General features: G+C 37.2%; 1 long non-coding RNA gene across 1 annotated transcript in view; it reads right to left on the bottom strand.

Annotated features, from left to right (window-relative positions):
• Positions 1-13091: 13091 nt before the first annotated feature.
• LOC126101095 (uncharacterized) overlaps positions 13092-20611 on the bottom strand; it is a 164202-nt gene continuing 156682 nt past the window's right edge. Inside the window, exon 3 of the long non-coding RNA XR_007522259.1 lies at positions 13092-13195. This is a non-coding gene — a long non-coding RNA (uncharacterized LOC126101095). The remainder of the gene's footprint in view (positions 13196-20611) is intronic.

Below are 20611 nucleotides of genomic sequence, written 5' to 3'. Positions count from 1 at the left end.
TGTCTTTTTGGGGTACTGTCGGTCCGACATAGGAGCTACGTCGCTCATCTCGAAAGTGTTAAGGATGAAATTACCAACCATAATCTGATATATGCCCCTCATCCAACCAAAAACATTGCACTGATACATATGAAGGAAGTATGGTTATGCAGGACATATGCCAGCAAGAATATCACAAAGTAGATACAGTGCATTAGTAGTTTTGAAGATAATTTAAACAGCCTGCAACATACTTCTGCTGGTTTCTCTCCTTATGAAATTTTACATAAAAAACCACCTCACTTAATAAATAAGTTGATTGCATTTCCAAGAGCATTACTCCACAAGATAGGGAAGAAATTGTCCATAAAACTGGCAAGATAGGGGGAAATGAGAAGAATGCAACAGGAAGTTGAAAGCAACCTATTTTAAAAGAGGTGATCTGGTTCTAGTCAAAACAGATGAAAACTCCGAATCCATCTATGAAGAATTAAGAAAATTCTTTAATATTTATACTGGCCCATTCAAAGTACTGGAGAACACTAATCCTTATACTTACAGACTCACATGCCCAAGATTTTGATTTGAGAAATGAAAACAAACTGATACTATATATGCAGGTAACCAATTTAAATAACAGGGTAATCTTGAGTCATTTATATCCTACATTTTTGCTAACACAGTTTTATTTTATGTGACATCTCCCTCATGGGTGCTTATAGTCTTTGTATGTTGTGGGTGTGGCGAGGACAAGGTTTGCTAGCTATGTAGCATTTTCTCTTCCATTTGAATTTTCGCATGCTGCATCTTATTCAAGTTGTGTCAGCTAAATTCTATCATCGCCCTGTCTCCGATATCCAATATATCATCATCAGAAGTCACTATGTCAATCACAGACTGCCATTAGTATGACAGTACTGGTATAGTACCTAAAGATTTTTTTGACTGTTCCACTGTTGTTCTCATTTGTGATCTATACCACATTTGTAAGTTTATTATGAGTTATGGAATCATCTGATTGTTGGTGAAACTATTATCTGTTTTTCTGGAACTATTACATATTTTAAAATCCAAAATGTTGTATTGTGGCAAGTACCAAATCATACAACTGGCATACCCTCTTCCCTCTTGTGCCTCTGTGGATATACACTGTAGTTGGGTTTGAGTGTCATGTGATTTATACACGATATAATCAGATCAGAAAAAGCTTAATAAAAGATAAGATTTTGCTGGAAGTCCAGTTGATCTGAAACCACTTTCTCCTCAACATAATTCTTTTCTCTCACTCCTATAAAACAGATATCCTTAAACTTGGTTGAATTTAATTTAAAATTGTGGGAAATTTTTGATAAAGTTTTTCTAGCATGCACTACAATAGTTCTCCAAAAACCTACTAACAATATTCATCTGAGTTGTACTTATCAAAACAGGAGAAGCTACCACAGAAAGGCCTTTAGCACTTACTACAATAGGGCACAAAAAACATTGGCCTGATGGCAAAACTGAACTCTGATTCAATAAGTGATGGCCAAGCACTGTGTTTGAGTGCTACTTACATAGTCCTACTAACACCTCCTTCAGACCAAATCTATTACTGAAACTTCCTGGCAGATTAAAATTGTGTGCTAGACCAAGACTCCAACATGGCACCTTTGCCTTTTGTGGGCAAGTGCTCTACTGAATGAGCTACAAAAGCATGACTCATGACCCATCTGCACAGCTTCACTTCCTCAAGTACCTTGTCTCCTACCTTCCCAACTTCACAGAACGTTTCCTGCAAACCAGTATCCTTTTTTCCAGGAGTGCTAGTCTTGCAAGATTCACAGGAGAGCTTCTGTGAAGTTGGGAAAGTAGGAGATGAGGTACTAGCAGAAGTAAAGCTGTGAGGATAGTCATGAGTCATGCTTGGGTACCTCAGTCAGTAGAGCACTTACCTGCAAAAGTCAAAAGTTCAGAGTTCAAGTCTATATGGCACACAGTTTTAATCTGCCAAGAATTTTCAATCTGAAATAAAAAACCACCTCACTTAATAAATTGTTTGACTGCTGCAGAGTGAAAATTTCATTCTGCACATATCTGTCAGTCAAATCACTTTATACACTACGTGATCAAAAGTATACGGACACCCCCAAAAACACATTTTTTATATTAGGTGCATCATGCTGTCACCTACTACTCAGTAGTCATTAGACATTGTGAGAGAGCAGAATGGGACCCTCCACAGAACTGGAGGGGGGGGGGGGGGGGGGGGTGGCAGTGGCAAGACAGGGGACAGGGGGCAGAAGGGATGATGGTTCACTGACCTTGCCAGGCCGGAACAGTGAGGGCTGCAGATGACAAGGGACGACATGGCTTAGCAGCCATGCAATGTGAGGAATCCTGCAAAGCGAGAACATGAGCGTCCTGTAGAATTGTCCACAATGATGCAGAAACAGCAGCTGCTGGAAGAAAGCTCGACACAGGAGCAATGTAGCATGAAGACAAAGTAGATGCGAGTGTAGGTTCACCTTGTTGCAACTCTGCAGCCAGGCTTTGAATTGTATTCCATGCGTGTGGCAATTCAGGACAGGCACCAGCAATGCGGGCCTCGTTCTGTATGCAGAGCTCGTCGATTTCTGAGATAATGTCCAGCAAATCAGAGATCTGTGTAGTAATACACTTAAGCAGAGATGAATGTGGAAAGCATAGCCAATGAGGTGGAGAGTGAAGTCATGCTGATCCAGTAACCAGCGTAGGTCAAACAGATGGTGCCATTAAGAAAGCAGGCAGAAGGCGATCATGGTGTGACCATGGAGCGACAGTCGTGAAAACTGGTGTGGTTGAGGTGAACAGGGTGGGGAGGGAGGGATGTTGTGACATTAGGCATATAAGAATGTGTGACTCCGTGCATTGGTATGTTTGAATTACAGTTTTCAAACATCATCAGCACATCAAACCAAACCGAAGGAGACTGCGTAGCTGAGGGGGAAACCACAACATCCTTCACTGGGTTATCATTCGCAATGTCACTGGGCGGCATGCACTGTCCATGTTGTTGTTGCCTTTGTTGAGCTGCTGTGCATGAAGGTGACCATGTTGAGCTGGTTAAGGTTAGGGTTGCCGCCAATGTGGCTGGGCATAAATAATTGTTCACTTTTAACCAAATGCACATTAGGTACACTTGTAAATATGCAAGAACAGTTAATAGGGTGTGAGGCACTAGCACAGAAGGACACTGGTAGATTCAATGTTCCAAAGACAATGTGGGCTGGCACACAAAGTCTGTTAATGTTGAAAAGCAGCACAAAATAACTTGCAAACACACGAAGATGATGTCGGGGACACCACTGTGACTATTAGGTGAGTTAGGGTGGTAATAACACACTTTAGATATCGAATATACCTTTATTTAGCACAGAAGTAAGCAAATACAACTCGGCAGTACAAACATATCACGCTAAGAGAGCATAGACAAAGATAAATCAAAGATAATGGAGTCCAAAGATATGGATTTTACACCAGTGGTGCCACACTTTCTTTATTACCACCTTCAGATAGAAAATTCATTTAGCCAGCTATTTTGTGTATTTATAAAGAGTACATGAATGTATTATATCTCATGACAGTCAATACATATTAACTTGAAAATAAGTAAATAAAGGTCAGTTGTGTTGAGTGCATAAATATATTCTATTCTTAGCTTTGCAGGTAAATCTAGTCTTCCTGGGTAAGATGACATCCATATTTAAAGAGTATAAAATAGGACAAATTTTGCACAAAAGTATCAGCTTACACCTGGTAATTTTTACCTCTGCTATTACGTAAACATTAAAATGCCAGCTGCTTCTACTAATGGTATTCAATCAATGAAAGCATAGATTTCAGAGCCTCCTGTTGACACTTCTATCATATGACATTCTTGGGTTTGAAAGCTACATAAGAGGTTTGTAAACCATTGTAGTATACTATCCTTACCTATATATGGTGAAAGTTGACAAGCAGAAAAAGAAGTTTATAATTTTGGCAAAGAAATTGCCAGCTTAACTAATGTTTCTCCCAAATTTCACACTGCTAGTTGTTTTACTCCTTATATTTGCTATATATGCCACTCTGTTATATCCACTGCTAGGTATTTTCTAATATAAAGTATCTGACACTGATGAAAAAGCAAAATAATAAGGTAGATTTAAAATATTTAAAAGTTTATACAGTCCTTAACTATCTGATAGTTCAAGATCATTACAGCCAGAACACTGTTATCAGTAGATTTGATGTTTAAGGAGTAAAACAGTTTTGGTTGGTTGACATGTATCCTAATATGTCATTTTATCTTACCCTAGCATAATTATTAAGCAATACAAAGTATCATCTAGTTGTTACTGCATTGAAATTGTCGCACATTGCTATATGTCCTATTTACTGTCATGCAAAACATTCTCTTCAACTAAGCATTCCCTAGCATTGCTAATAAGTTCTTCAATATAGCAGAAGTTCCCATTAACATAAAGCAAAAATAAGTCTTAGCATAAGATCCTATATCCTTCTAGATGTATTCTGTAAGTAACGTGAAAGTATAGAGTCCAAGGCACATCCATCCCATCATACAATAAACAATAGTGTGGGGACACTATATCATGACAGTTTTAGGTGGAGAGTGTTTTGAACTGTGGTTGCACAAGATAGCAGTAGAGGTTGGGCATGAACTACCACTGCCAACAGCAGAAAACAATTGTGCTGTAGCCACTACCAAACGCTTTGTGTTCTCCAGTTTGCTTTGTGTTGTGGATTGCATGTTTTCTCCTTACTTTTAAATGAGTGCAGAGACTATTCATGGTGCTTAAAGGGAATCGAATGCAACTTAAACAACAAAAGAAATCAGACCAATCCCTATGACTGTTCTGTCAGTCCTGCTTTCGTGAAAAGATATAACACATAGGATGGCAACCTTTTGTGGGGGAGATAGGTCTTATTACCCCACACTGCTTCTCTCCCCTTGGTCCGTCTAAGTTCTTGTTTGTTTACAGTTGCAGCTGACTGCCATGATACACTGTCCTTTTAATATCAGTGAGTGAATAATACAAAACATATTAATATATATTAGTAGCTAATATTTAATATCTTCCTCTCTTTCATTAGTTTTGAAATGATGCAAACTGACATCACAGTTACAGCTGTCTAACAGAACAGATAATAGGGTATAAATTCTTTCATAGGTTAGAATTCTGGACACTTGCATTTCAAATGTAGAAAAGAGTAACTGAGTAATGATTCAGTTCTTTGGCATGAATGAAACTAGTTAATGATGTACTTTTTGTCAAATTACACATTCAAATGTATGTGCCAAGTTCAACAGCACTACTTTTGCCCGTTCATCTGGGAACATAAATTCACTAACACACTCAACTTTGTAAACAGTCAGGTCCAGATTAAGTTGCTAAAGACGAAGTTTTCTCTTTGTGCACAGAGCTATACACAGAGGTAGCAGACAGAATGAGAATGCAGATGCAGCAGTAACAATAATTAAGACATAATTGAAAAAACAAATGTTCAATGAGCAGCTCATAAATTTTGGTCTTTACATGAATTTACTAATCTGCTGGGAAAAATAAGTTTAACTATCCAATATAATGGGTCTGAATAGGATGTTCAAATTCTGTCACAATATTTATTAGAATATGGCTGAATGTGCATAATGATTGGAAAGAGATAACCAGGCAGAAAATTGCATTATCTTCCAATGGACAGAATGAGACTAGAATATCTTTCTCCAATCCAAAGTTTCTTTTTCTTTCTCTATAATTTGCAAGGAAAATGGATTTCAGTAATGTTGATAATATCTTGATATGAACCTGTAGGTGCCAGATGATGGAATGCACTATTCTTTGTCATACTATGATTGGAATTTAACTGGATAAAATGAACATGTTCCGATTTGACTCTCTCTTTTTTTAAAGAAAAGATACTGTAATTACTAAATACAATTTTGAATATAGAGGAGAGACGCCTGTTACAAGAGAGTTAGCTAATGTGTGAAAGCTTGATATTGGCCGAAGTAAGTGCTCAGCTCTGTTGGTTAAGTACCAGAACATAGTTCTCACAACACCTGAGGCATAGAACAGTGCAATAAGACCATTACAGAGCCAGATATTGTGGAGAGGCCTTGATTTTATAAGTGTTGAATTTCACATTTTTTTTAATGTGTGTGCTTTTATGACTAACATCTGAAGCTGAGCAGTTGATACAGCAATATTCATATAATTATGTTCTTCAGGAAGTATGCTTTTATTCATTATAATGCATTGCCTTCAAACTGAACAGCATAACTATAAAGCTGGATTTCTAGTATAAGATGGTTTATTCCTAGTAAGCAATATAATGTGTATCATAATACATGACAGTATCACATATCAGGACTTTATATCTCATATGAAGGTAACTTCACCGTGGCAGCATAGCAATTGGATTCAGACTCATATTTTCACTAAGTGATTTAACAATTTTGTGAACTCTGAATCCATCTGGTGGTGACCCTGTTGTGCCAACATTTGATGGGCACCATAGCACATTTGTGTTGTAGACAAAGGAAGACAAAACCATGTCCACCTCATCTGTTTCTTTCCCTGCCCCCCACGTAAAAGACAGCCACTTGTATGGAATTCATGGAATGATTTACAACACATGATCCCTAATAAATAGAAACCTGGTGGACAATAATCCATATTAGTCAGCAACCTCATTTATCATTATGGGGTTATTTGGGGTGCATTTTATATCTTCTTTTTCCTCTTCCCCTTTTTCCCCTCCACCATTTCTTCTATTCCTCCTTCAGTAAACAGTCCCTCCTCAAATAATGTCCAATCCAGTTCCATTTTCTCTTGCTGATGACTGTCAGCCTGTTTCTTTCTTCTCCAACTCTTCTTAATGCTTCTTCATTCCTTTCTCAGTCTTCCCATTTCACTTTTTCCATTCTTCTCCATATCCACATCTCTAGTGCCTCCAGTCTTCTTTCTTCGCCCTTCCTAAAGGTCTCTGCACCATACAGTGCAACACTCCAGATGTAACATTTGGCAAGTCTTTTCCTCAGATGTATGTTTAGTGGTCCACAAAGTAAGTTGCACAACATCAAAGGAGGCAAATATTCAGAAACGAAAAGATTGGCTATGGACAGACAAAAGTGGAAGAGGCTTAACTCACGACAAGACATGCCATAAGGCAGAACACCATACTACTACTACTACTACTACTACGACTACTATTACTACTACGCATCTCCTATGTGGGAGCAGTAACAGTGGAAAATGTAATTAATAGTCTGTGGAAAACAGGACTCTTTCCACATAACAAGCATATACTTAAGAGACAATAAGATTGCAATACACCACGAGTTTGACATAAAAGATGCAAACAGCAGAGTATATGAGAGTCTAATATTGGTATCCAGTGAGCTCCCAAAATCAGCAAGCCACATGAGGAGCCACCTGATCTATTAAAAATCAGTGTGTTCTGAAACTTTGATAGTTATCAACATCTTGACACACTTCAATGAGATTAAAGCTTTAATAGCATCAAACATGACAGAAGTGAAATGTTGACTTTAGAAAGAGCGTCTGGATGCCATGACTGCACTTCTTTAGCACAAGAAATGCAGAAAATGTTGGAGAGAGTTTAATAAAGACATGATTACTTTCAGGTTTAGCTGTTCTTATAGTGCTTAATATTAAGTATTTTCTCCAACCGTCTCATATTAGGACACCATTCCTATTTCTATTCAAAAGGACTTTTTTCAAATTTGTGTGTATTAAGTGTTAGATAGAAGGGATTCAGTAAATAAAATAAGAAGTCCAATGATTTCATGTAGATTTCCAAATAACAAACATACTGTTGTAACAAATATGTTTACGTGAAATAATGTGAACACTGTAAAGTTTCATCAGGGATGAGGCTAGTACGAGGCACACCCACATTATCAGCAATAACCTGCCTTATCTGATGAGTTATGGATGTGGTCAGCCTCTGAAAATATGTCTCATCATCCATGGTACTTTCCCCTGTATCCAAAAATAGGTTGATATAGTCATTTATAACTCGTTTGGCTTTACATATGAACAGTTTAAACAGAAACTAGATTCATATATTACACTGCAGGCATATAATTCAGTAATTCATAATTGTAAATCCATTTATATCACAAAAAGAACAACATAGCTCATTCAAGAACATTATCAATGTCTGTCAGAGCTGCAAAGGCAGCCATGCCACTAGTTCACTATAATATACTGTGTATAAATGTGTGACCTGTTTTACTTAGTTTTTCTGTTATCTTCTGATGTGTTAAAAGTTGAAAGTTTTATTTATAATTTTAATGTTAATTACTTTCCTAACATATTGACAAGTTCAAAAGAAAGAGTGTTTCTTATGTCTTTCATTCTGGAAATTAAGTCCTAACATTACTTGCCACTATTCAGGCCAGCAATCAGCAGACGAATACCCCAGTTTTGTGGAGGAAAAACAAACAGATGAATATTATAGGCAGTCAATTTCAAACTGAAAACTGCACTATCAATTAAAAAGTTATGTCACTAAGTATGATTCATGTTTGAATTTCTTTGGATCTTACACTAACACTTCATCTCCTACAAGCTGTCTGCACTGGAGGAGAACTGCCTAATCTACATAGATGCATCTACCGGGGTAACAGCTCCTTACACGGAATAAACCACTGAGGCAATTTGAGGAAACTACATCTTTAAACTTATTGTGCTAATATAGGAAGTCACAACCTAGCTTGGTCCAAGCTTTCCACTTGAATGGAAGCCAGGGGACCCAGATCTATTAACAGTGCAGTATTACAGAGTCTGTGTTTCATTAAAACTTCATGAACAAAGTCTGTCTTCTCAACCTTCTGTTCATGTCACTGGAATGATCCAAGCATGTCTTCTGAGCCCAGACAAAAGGAATTAGTTGTATCAACATGCATCACAATCTGTACCTTACTGCATACTTTTCTCATAAAGGAAGCAGCACCATGCTAATCAGTATGCTGAAAAAGGCTCCCAGTTGTTCAGACTGAGTGCACAATGCAAGCATTCCTAATCCTTAACACCATTTACCTTGCTATTTGCCATATATTCTCATAGTCATTAAATAACAAAGCCCTACCTTCTTGCACTTTTTTTCCAATGATGGGACACAGTAGGCTTCCTAGCAGGTGAGGTGTGTGTCACTGATTGGGTTTCAGTTTCAGTTTGATCCTGAGGCAGCACTTCTAACTTGTTTTAAGACTGATGGGTGTAGCAGCCAGAGTTCTTCACAGTTCCTGACTCACATGTAACCCTAAACAATCCACTGAGATGCCACTCATGGGCAGTTTGATGAGTGGTCATAGATCCTCTGTTTCCTAGATAGGAGACTGAGGATACTGCTTGGAAAGAAGAAAGGCCAGTTAGGATTTGTTGACTCATCAATGATGATGCCTTTGTAGTGAGCACAAGCTTGGGTGGAGGAAGGGAATAAGCAATGTCCTTTCTAAATAATAATTTCAGCATTCATGTTAAGCGATTTAAGAAACTTATGGAAGACCTAAGTCTGGCTAGGTGGACAGAGATTTGAACCTGTATTCGGCTGAAATATGCATCCACTGTTGTTCCACTGCACCACCTCACTCAATGACAGCACTTGTGATATCTTGGGTGTCTTAGGCATCTAATTTTCAGTGGCTTGGCAGTTCCAAATCATTCGACAGAGGTCACAGCAATTACCAGCTGTTTACAGACATCATGTGGGGTGGTGGGTGGAATAATTGTCAATGTTCCTATTATTTATTTAATGCTGTTGTTTGCCATTCTCAACACTGGCTCTCTAACTACAATATTGGCAACCAGAAAGTGATTAGCAAAACATGAAGCCTGTAATTAGAATTCCTAGTGCCCACTTCATCTGAGAAATACATTTATAGCTACAGCTTATAGCTCTGAGGAATTAGGAGATTGTCTGGGATTCATAATCAAAAACCATTCTCTCTAAAATGTTCACTATATTCTGAAAGTCACAGACCAAAAAGAATCCACACAATCCAACTACCAGAGCAGTTCAGAGTAATGCGCTGATGCAACTATAACTGTTCAAATTAAATGTTTAAGTGAATGCTCGCCATAATTTGATGATAATGTTTATCAAACGCCATGCTAATAATGGCAGAATGTCTGTCCTGTGGCAGCACATGAAAATACTACATACACAAACTAAAGATAGATCATTAACGTCATCCCAAAATTAACACTTCACTTGAAAATGATTTCATGGTTACGCGTATCCCGAGTAACTTATTACTGCATCCGAGGCTGTTTATATCAATGATACCGACGCGACGCGACTCCCGGCACAGGTGGTGCGCTAATCAGTGTCTGGAGAGAACTGGGGCCTTCCTTTTTTTCTTGCACAGCGTTCTTACATATAAAGCCATGGTGGGGACGGCTAAGGGAATGCCTGATCAAATCTGCTCTCCCGACTAGCCGCTGGGCTAGTAATGCACCACTTTAAGTTATTGAATAAATCATTGCTTCCTTTGCTGATGGCCGATGAAGCTTTCAATTTAATTATGCAATCAGCACACAAATAATTAATCATATTAAAAGTCTGATGTGGCTAAGTCAAATATTTTGGGCGAGAGAATTAATTTAATTACACTACATGCAGTAGACGAGCTCTGAACTTGCTCTTTGGAGATACGCTATCGCTATAGTTTTATAGTTGTTCAGTTGAAACTACTCACATCTTTATGATTATAGCGGATCTCCCTTCTACTTAAATTTAAACATCCTAGCTTTATTTATTCGCCGACTTAATCAATCTTGCTTCCTTAATTTCTAAGACAAAAACAAGAGAATCATGAATTTCAACTAAAATTTTAATTTGTGAGATCCAGAATACTGTTTCTACTTAATTATTATGCAAAAGGAATCTAAATATAAATTTTTAAGTTTCTAGCTCTTTTCTGCTGCGCCAATTATTTTTACAGAAAAACATCCAAATTTCGAAAATTGTTAAAGTTATTGAACTGATATCCAACACATATTGATTTAGTATTACTCCTGACATGCTAGAAACGTTTCAGGTTATTTACTTCATTTTAAAGTATTGCACAATATTTATGACGTCAGAGGTAGTTGCAGCGGATTAGGCTGGCACACAATGGAAAGACTGATGTGAATTTTATAAGGCATGAGTATGCTGCTTCCCTACAATCACATACCCAAGAACAGTACACAAAGTGGTGTCACATTTTGACTAACACATTGCTTCTTTGAGTAGTAAACAATTAGGGCTTATCTTGAAATTAGCTCCTCAAATGCCACGTTTTAATATCAGAATATGAATCATTACAGGGTGACAAGTTCCCCAAAAGAACTTAAGTGATTAATACCTTTAATATCGAAGAAAGAGACTGATTGATGTAACATACTCCTAAAATCCTGGTATAACAAAACTCTGCCAGACAAAGAGCTGAACCTCAGAACTTACCACTCCCAAGTCACACTCTCAATGACTGAGCTACCAAGGTACAAATGATGATCCACCCTCACAACTCCACTTCCACTAGTAATTCTCTCCTACTTACCAAACTTATGAGAATTTCTGAATGTGTTTCAGGACTAACACTACTAGAAGAAAGTCTTGAGTTGTGTATTGATGGCTATGTCCATAAGAACAATGACTACAAAAGGCAAAGTTCTGGGTGAGAGTCCCTGTCTGGCACAATTTTTATCTGCCAGGAAGTGTTACAAACTTGTGTTTAAAATTTCCTGATTTCCTGAAGCTACCTAGGAAACTGAGTCTCAAACTCTTGTTGAGGTTATTAATACTAAACAAAACCTTACAAAAACTTTAAAAAAATAAGCACTGTTGTTGAAGGGGGAAACTACATGAAACAAGACAAGACACTTGAAGTACAGGCAGAATGCACAATTATCTCATAACAGTATATTCCGTAACAGCTACGTGTACATCATGATCAGAAACTATTAAAGCCTTACATAGAAAAAAATTGTCAAAGAGCATAGAAAGTTGGTAATATTGCACTAATTACACAAATACCTACGCTAAAAATATGGAGAAATGGTTTTCCAAACCAGGTATTGCTACCAAAATTTGTGGAATGCATAACTACACCTTGCAACTATTGAGATAATTAATTGAGAGGTGGTCACAGTTTTAATCATCACCTCAGAAAGCTCTAGATATGACCATGAAAATTTTTGATGGTGTTCATTATGCATATATTCACCATTCAATGCAACACATTTTCCCAACAATGGAAGTCTTCCAAATGAGGTGGCAAAAATGCTATAAGTTACTTAATAAATGTGAGGCAACCAGTAGCAATTGGGTTAACTAATATAGCAGAACTACTGGTCAGCAACTCAGTTCTCTGCTGCATGACTATTGTTGCAGCAATTCACTCTGAGCTGTCACTGTAGGCACTATCTTATTTTCTATTCATAGCTACCAGGCAGTGAAGTGTACATTTTCCATATTTTATGTCTCAATCTTTCAGTCATGAGTAACTCACCTGGATCTTTCCCCACAAGCTTATGATTTTGGGATTTTGTACTGTGCAGTAAACAACAAAATTACAAATTTACTTCATGTATCACCACCACCACCACCACCACCACCACCACCACTGTAACTAGTAAGTTATAATAAATTAATTTATTATAAGGCACCAGAGAATGAAAATATTTTAAGACAGGTAGAACTTTACCTTAAATACAGTGCCCTGTCAACTTGTTTTAGAAGCTTGCTCTTTGTTTGTTACATGCCTCTAATGAGATCATGATCTGTGCACATATGCAAAATGAGCGTGCAGAATTCATCAAATAATTTTCCTTGTTAGTGATAAACTTATTATTTTACATTAAATTTATCAAATGCCAATGACGTTAAATTTAATTATAAATATAATTACTATGGAGAGTGTGCTACCACCTCTACATGAGTTTTTCAGTAGACATAAATTACTAATTCCTCTGTTTTTTGCCTAGAGATTACAGAATAGATTTACGTTATGTGAGGCTGTTATTAGATTGTCACACTAACAAAAGATGGAACAACTTCACTTACTCATTAGAAATGCATCCAGTGTGGACGAGTGGGTTTTCCGACTCCCTGAATAGCATATGACGCTTCCTCCTGTAGAAGGGATTGGTTGTTTTCTTTTCCAGCTGCTTTTCATCTGCTTCAGAGTAAAGAACAACTATTCAAATAAGTTCAACACTGGAAACACAATACTAAAACATTTATTTCCACTTATGAATGTGCACCAGTAACTCAAGCAGCCTAAAACAATAATGAGAGGAAACTAGTCAAAATTACTAGTTATAAGGCATGAACAAGGTGAGGGGCTCAATTTGATTGCAGTAGTTTCTGTCTGTCAGTGCCATTTGACATTGTATCACATGCACATTCAACATAAAAATTACAAGGCATTTGAATTCATGGCAGACTAACAGTTTAGACACAAATGTTTCTTCAGCAAAACATGGGCATCCACAGAAATTTATTGGAGAATAGCGGATATTCTAAAATTTTCATTTATTTATGTAACTAATTCAGGGATTTTGAACATATCATGCTGCAAGAACTAAATTTGGCAAGGTGTATTTTGTATCTTAAGTGACTGATATGGTAGTTATTCAGTCAGTATCTTTTTGAAGACTAATTACTTCCTTACCTAAAAGATAAGCACATTTCTATTCATATGTATGAAGTACATCTTTTTGTATTAGGACAATAAGTATCAAATATGTTTATTTAATGATCTGACATCACTGCATTGTTAGCTGTTCCATGCAGAAAACACATTTTTTAGAATTTTGACTTAAATAAACAGATTCCAATGTATATCTTCAGCATGCCAGTGTAGGAGTTGTCACAAATGCAGGTAAAATAAATCCATGCAATTCACACATTTCTTTGCTTCCAAATTTTCCTGTGTGTGAGGAAGTCTGTGCTATACTCATACACCGATTCCTAATTCTAGGTTCAAATATTTTGCTGTTTGTATCACTACTTCTTGGTTTTTTTATTGGTTGTGTTGAAACTTGTGGGCACCAGTACCATGATATACTGATTCTGCAAATTTCTAACATTTTCAAGTGCTGCAATAAACACTTTTCAAAGTCAATTGCACACCTAACTTAAATTGTGCTTGTTTAGAAATTTTCAACAACATTAGGCCTATCACTGTTCAAAACCAATTGTTTCCTAACTTCATTGTATGATTACTGGTACCTGACAAAGTTTTCAGATGTTTATGAAAGTATGTTTTTGAACATTTTTGTTGGTTAGGGATATTTCAGATAACTTAGTCCTACTTTGTAGCAAAACAATGCTTGTAATTTACAATTACTGTACAAAAATATTTCACCCACAATGCCAGTCTATTATTGTTAACATGAATACGTGCACATTTCTGAAAATTTTCAAAAGTTGCAACTGTTATATGCACATGTTATTTTGTACTAAATCAGCATTTGTCATATACTACTGTAGTGCATATTATAACTAATATCATATTACATATAATTTCCCCTTTCAAGAGGAGTGTATATTATCTATATTTATTGCAAATTAATATTATTTTCGAGTTTGTTAGCAACTATAACCTCAAAAAGTTTTAGGAAATTAATAATTTTTACCACAGATTTTCTTTTGTTGCAATAAAAACCTGTTCATGTGCACTGACTGCTACAGTTCTTAAAGAGAATTAGTAATATTTTCAGCTGAACAGGTAAAAAGAAAATCAGCAGGCTTAATTTAAAGTGTTGTTTACTGTCATACAGAACACTTCACCAACCACAATACAGCCTCACTGCAAATGCTATTCTTGAATATGGGATGAGTTGATTGATTTTTATAAGGAGCAGGAAATCACCCTGACTACCAGCAAGCAATTAGCAGCTACTGCAAATTGGTGTAATGGTATAGCTCACAAGAGCCTGTGGTACTGGTGCTGAAGATACCTCAAGTACTATCCACGTGGATCCTGTTTACTTTGCAATAAGTATGGGATCTGTCATTTCTCATCCACTTGAATGTGAGTGACATGTAGTGGTAGGGCTAAGTGCCCTGTACAGAGGAGATGGGGATCGAACAGAACCCAGGTTGTTATACCAATCCCCCTAAGCCAGCAAGTTTGGGATGCTGTCTTTCACCAAAACTGAGCCAATGGCTCCCTTCAGCTGTTGGGAAACCTGCTGTGTCCTGTCTAAAGAGAAGGCAAACACAGAAGGGTAGGGGAACCTATTAAACATACGCAGTTTAAACATATGACAAATAATAGTACCCCTTAGGGAAATGGCAGCAAGAGATAAGAAGGAACACCAGGTGCATTCCACGTGTGTACCTCTGGGCCTCATCCAAGATGGTGAAGAGGCTATTCCAACAGCCACTGAGGAAAGAGGGTACAACCAGCTGCAGATTTTGGTACACTTTGAAACAAGACATGCCTGTTGTCTGGTTCCTGAGGTCATACTCTGATCATTTCAGCAATTGGTAGAGAAGGCTGAGAAAACCAGCCTTTGACAGAGTTTCAGCAGAGCTCATGATGTGAAGCATTTCGTCCAGAACTGATCATGGCTCCTTGCTTTTGAGTCAAGTAGAGGGACTGAACCAGTGACTTTGAAAGTTTGGTGACAGACTAGGCTGCAACTGCCTGGACATGCACCATAGGGCTGAGAACTGTAGGGTCACCCTAAATGGGTCAGGTGCTCCACCTATCAGAGGCTGCAAACACGGTAGTGTGGGGGGTTCACAAAGTTGTGTGTGTGTGTGTGTGTGTGTGTGTGTGTGTGTGTGTGTGTGTGTGTGTGTGTGTGTGTGTGTGTGTTTTGAGGTTAGGTGACACTATCTAGTCCAGATAATGACAGTTGTAGGAGACCCAAGAGTATTAGTGTACGATTCAAAGGAATGACTTCCACAGTTGAGATTATTTATATTCTAGTAGTTAGCTGTCAAAGCATTCAAAACGAAGCACCAGTCTTTGAAGTGCTCCTGAGAAGCTGTGGCACTCACATAATACCAAGTACAGAAAAATGGTTAAAACATGAAGTTGGCAGCTGTGATATTTTTGGGGAAAATTTAGGCATACATCAGAAAGGCAGAGTACTGAGAAATGGAGGTGGTTTATTTTTTTGCAGTAGGCAAGAAACTCAAATCCACTGAAATAGAAAGAGAAGAGGCATGTGAGATTGTTTGGGCAAAACTCAGTGTGAGGGGTGGCCATGAAACTGTAACTGGACTCTTCAGTCATCCACCAGACTCACCTGCCTGCTGGTATAATTTAAAACCTTTAGAGAAAACCTCACTTTGCTAACACTTAAGTTCCCCAGTCATACTATAATGATCATGGGAGAGTTTAATCAGCCAATGACCAATTGGAAAAATTACAATTTAGTTGGGGGTGGGAGTGACAAGACAACAAACTACTTAGAACAGATAGCTCACAAACCCACTCATGATGAAACATAATGGATCTAATGGCAATGTATACACATGAACTCTTTGTAAACACCCTCATATAACTAGTACTAGTGACCATGAGGTGGTTGTGGCAATAAGTATCATCAAATTACAAAGGACTACTAAAAGAAGTATAAATATTTCTATGTTCAGTATACTATTCAGAAAAGCAGTAGTGTCATATGTCAATGAGGAAATAGATGCTTTCAGCAAAGGACAGGAGCATGTAGAGAAACTATGAAGTTTAGAAGAATAGTTCACCATGCCCTGGATATATACATACCCAATTGAACAGTTCATGATGGAAGCCGCCATTTACACCAAAAATAATTCCATTCATACACTAATAACGCCACATTGTAAAGAAAATTAACAGTGTTTTATAGAAACGAGTAACTCTGCAGAAAATCTTGCTGGATATGAACAAAAATAGCCATAAAAATCGTCCCCTTCAGAGTGGAGAAACAATGCTTCTAGAACTTTTATGTCATATATAATATTACTCTTACAAAACATTACATGTTCTGTTAGCAGATGCAGTGAGTTTCTTCAGACCTTCTCTATTTTAAAGTTGACTGGAGTAGTTGAAGTTCAACAATGTGTGACGAACTAAATTTTTTGAGTTTTTGGGTAAAGAAAAATCCAGAGACAGAACTGAACTAAATGCATGTAGAAAACCTTATCAGTGCAAAATCTGCAGTACAGTAGAATTTTAGAAATCATTGAGACAATCATGAATAATTTCTGCCCTCGAAGTGGCTGCTTTTTACTACTTGGCATGAACTATGGATTTTGCACATTTGAGGTATCAGTTTCTCTGCTAATTTTATGATATTCATTTATAGGCCATGGAAGCTCATGCAGCCATAACTGATATGCTAGATGTCAGTAATGCACATTTCAGCTACCAATCCTAACTTGTTCATAACATAAGTTCAGTTGCAGCTAATTCATACATGTGGCAACATAGTACATTGGCAGTGCAAGAAAAGTATATTCTGACTCTACTATAGTTGTGTGTGAGTGAAATGGTGAACTGTAAGTGGACATTTTGTATTTGCATTTTTATTATGCACACTGAGAATTGTCACAAACTAGATACTGAAGGTTTTACACCAGAATGAATTGCCATCTTTATCATGTGAAGTACATGAGGAGAAGAGAGACATTGCACACACTATCTTCAGTTAGATTAAGAAACTTTAAGCTGCCACTATCACTGAAGTCCTCAAGAATGAAGAACGAGAGCAAATGCCTTCCAAGGACATTAATGACATCAAACCAATTTATGATCTTTTCACTGATGCAGCTAATAACTATGCTCGTTTCAATTTCTCCAAGAAAGTAACTCAAGCAAAAAATAAAGGCTGGTAATTGAAAACATTAATGCATAACTTCAGAAGGTCAAGGACAGGAAATGTATCTCACTATAAAAGATTTTCTCAAAAACAAGGACCGAAACATGAGAAACTTGCAGTCATATCGGAGTATGTTTCATCTACTTTCCAAGACGCAAGGGCTAATACCATGGTTGTGCATGATGATGATATAAGATAGTGGGAATGCACAGCAGGTAGAGCATTTGGATGATTGATTTCAGAACGGAATCTTCTAGGGTGTAGAATTTTAAGGCAGTTCTCAAGACTGTGAGTTGCAAAGTTACACCGTTCGTATTGTACAAATGTTCTCAAGTGCAAGAAGTGGTACAGAATTCTGCAATTGGTACTGAATTCATGGACCCTACCATTTCTAATTATTTAGCAGCTGAGATTCTAAATACTGACTAGTCTGAATTTAATTATGACTTTCACAGAAACCACACACTACATGGAATGGGTGAAATAGACATGATTGTCAGAGTGCAATCAGCATCTGGAACATCACATTATTTCCACAGAAGGTAGTCTTCTTTCTCCACTACTCCTTGTCTTCTGTGAACCAAGTGGTACATTTTGTCCCCATGTGCAAAAGAAAATGATCAACTACTGATTGTATACATACTGGTTTCGAAATCTGGTGAAGTGAACAAGCATATTCTTGAATACTGGCATAACAACTAGCTCTTCCCCAATGTTGGAACAAATTGTTGGTCTGGTTCTGGATTCATTTTCACTCCATTCACAGGGTCTGTTCATAATTCCAGATAAACACACAAAGGTACCACCATTCCACCTGATGCTGCATCCCTTGCTCAACCTTTGAATCTATAGTTTTTTTGCCAGTGGAAAAAGTTTGCTAAACATTTTTATGAGCAAGTTTCACTCAACCACAATGATACTGAACTTCACAGTGTTAACCCTATCATCAACCTTCATTCACTTATCCATCGCCAGTTCAATGCCTGCATATTCAACAAAGTGCTCAAGCATGCTTGGAATAAAGCTACATTTTCCAGTTGATTGTGATGCTTTTGATGGCCTAAAAATTTTATCTGGATTACAGAAGATTCATGTTGTTCAACAGCCAACTTAACCACTTACCCAATGTGTGTATTGTCATCTACATTTGTGTTTAACAGATTTTAACACCAAGACTCACAAACATGTTTAATAACAGGCATGTACAGCTAAGTGGAACAAATAATCATCAGGTTATACCTGTTTCCTGTCCTAATCATTACTATACCACTATCTGTAAGGCTCACCAACATTCACAATTACTGTTAGGGACAGCTACAATTGGTGCAATAAGTGTTGATTACACCTGATACTTCCATTATAATTAATTCTATTTCAATAACAGTGAGATACTTTACAAATGTACCATGTGAGTTGTAATGAAGAAACAAAGCTTTTTGGGTCTTTATAGCATTAATCCTTTAACATCTGGGAAGCCTTCATCAAAAAATAAACACACTATCAGAGAACAATGGAAAATATAAATGCAGAGAGTGTCATACACATCATCTTATTCAGACTAAATAGACTACATTCCACATGAATATAATACTATAGTGAATGGCAAGACTTACACTATATGTGGTACATTCCACATGAACATCATGATATCACAAGTATCAAGAAAAAAATGTTCGATTTTGTTTTGGGATAAGCAGAAAGTATATTAATAACATCAATTTGCTGTGCTATTATGCAAATCAAAACTGTTGGTGCATTTGCGGTATGTATGGAAGCATATTCTTCACATCTTATTTTATCAGGAGACAACTGTGGAGTATCCTTATGTACCAAAAGCTGTGTCCTAATAAAGTCTTCAGCAGTTTTACCTTTCCTTACAATATTTACAGTTTCTCAGTCTTCTAGTTAACTGGATGACATTATGATGTGCACAGCTCCAATGGCATTAATTTAAATTTGTGCAGCAGAACTGTTGTTTTGAAAGGTGATGAAGGGTGCACACATATGGGGGGATGGGGGAGCGTGCACATGCATATGCATTTTCCTTATCTCCTTAACTACTTGATCAATTTCAACCAAACTTTGTACATAGATTCCTTGCTGCTGGGAAGAAATTGGGAGAAAGAACCACCTATTAATTATATTTCAGAAGATAAAGACTTCATAAATAATTATATCTGTGAAAAACTGCCACAACAAGCATGACATGCAAATTTATTACTGGGTGCAACTAAAACTATTTGCAATAAATTTCACAGACAGCATCCACATATTCTATTAAATGTGCCTACAAACTGTACCGTGGTAGCACACACAATTCAGGAGATATGATGTCAATCACTGAGTCACAAGAAAAATAGTAAAATTGCATTAAGTCTTCAAACATTTATTTGTTACTACTATGGCACTTCTACAGTCAAGTCAGCTGAAGGAAATCCTTGATATCTGGCAGCACTTTTGACAGCTTTCAACCAATATGAAGCAGCAGCCCAAACAAATACTCCTTATCACATCTGTCACACAATGCCCAGTGTATATGGAAAGCATTGGTTTGTTTTCTGTTATGAATAAAATGATTTTTAAAACAGAATGTTACTTGATTAGTCAATAGTGGTGCCCCAAATCAGTCTAGTGTGATATTCATTTTATTGTTATGAATTAACAGGGACAGTAAAACACAATGAATAACCAGCACTCCAGCAGAAAATGAAAAGCACGCTGCTGCATGGTGGTAGCAGTCACCATAGGCCTGTAGGGTGTTATAACTGCTGGAG

The sequence above is a fragment of the Schistocerca cancellata genome, chromosome 9 (genome assembly GCF_023864275.1).
Source record: "Schistocerca cancellata isolate TAMUIC-IGC-003103 chromosome 9, iqSchCanc2.1, whole genome shotgun sequence".
Classification (NCBI taxonomy): Eukaryota; Metazoa; Arthropoda; class Insecta; order Orthoptera; family Acrididae; genus Schistocerca; species Schistocerca cancellata.
The sequence above is the reverse complement of the archived record's forward strand: the minus strand, read 5'-3'. Positions and strand labels throughout refer to the sequence as shown.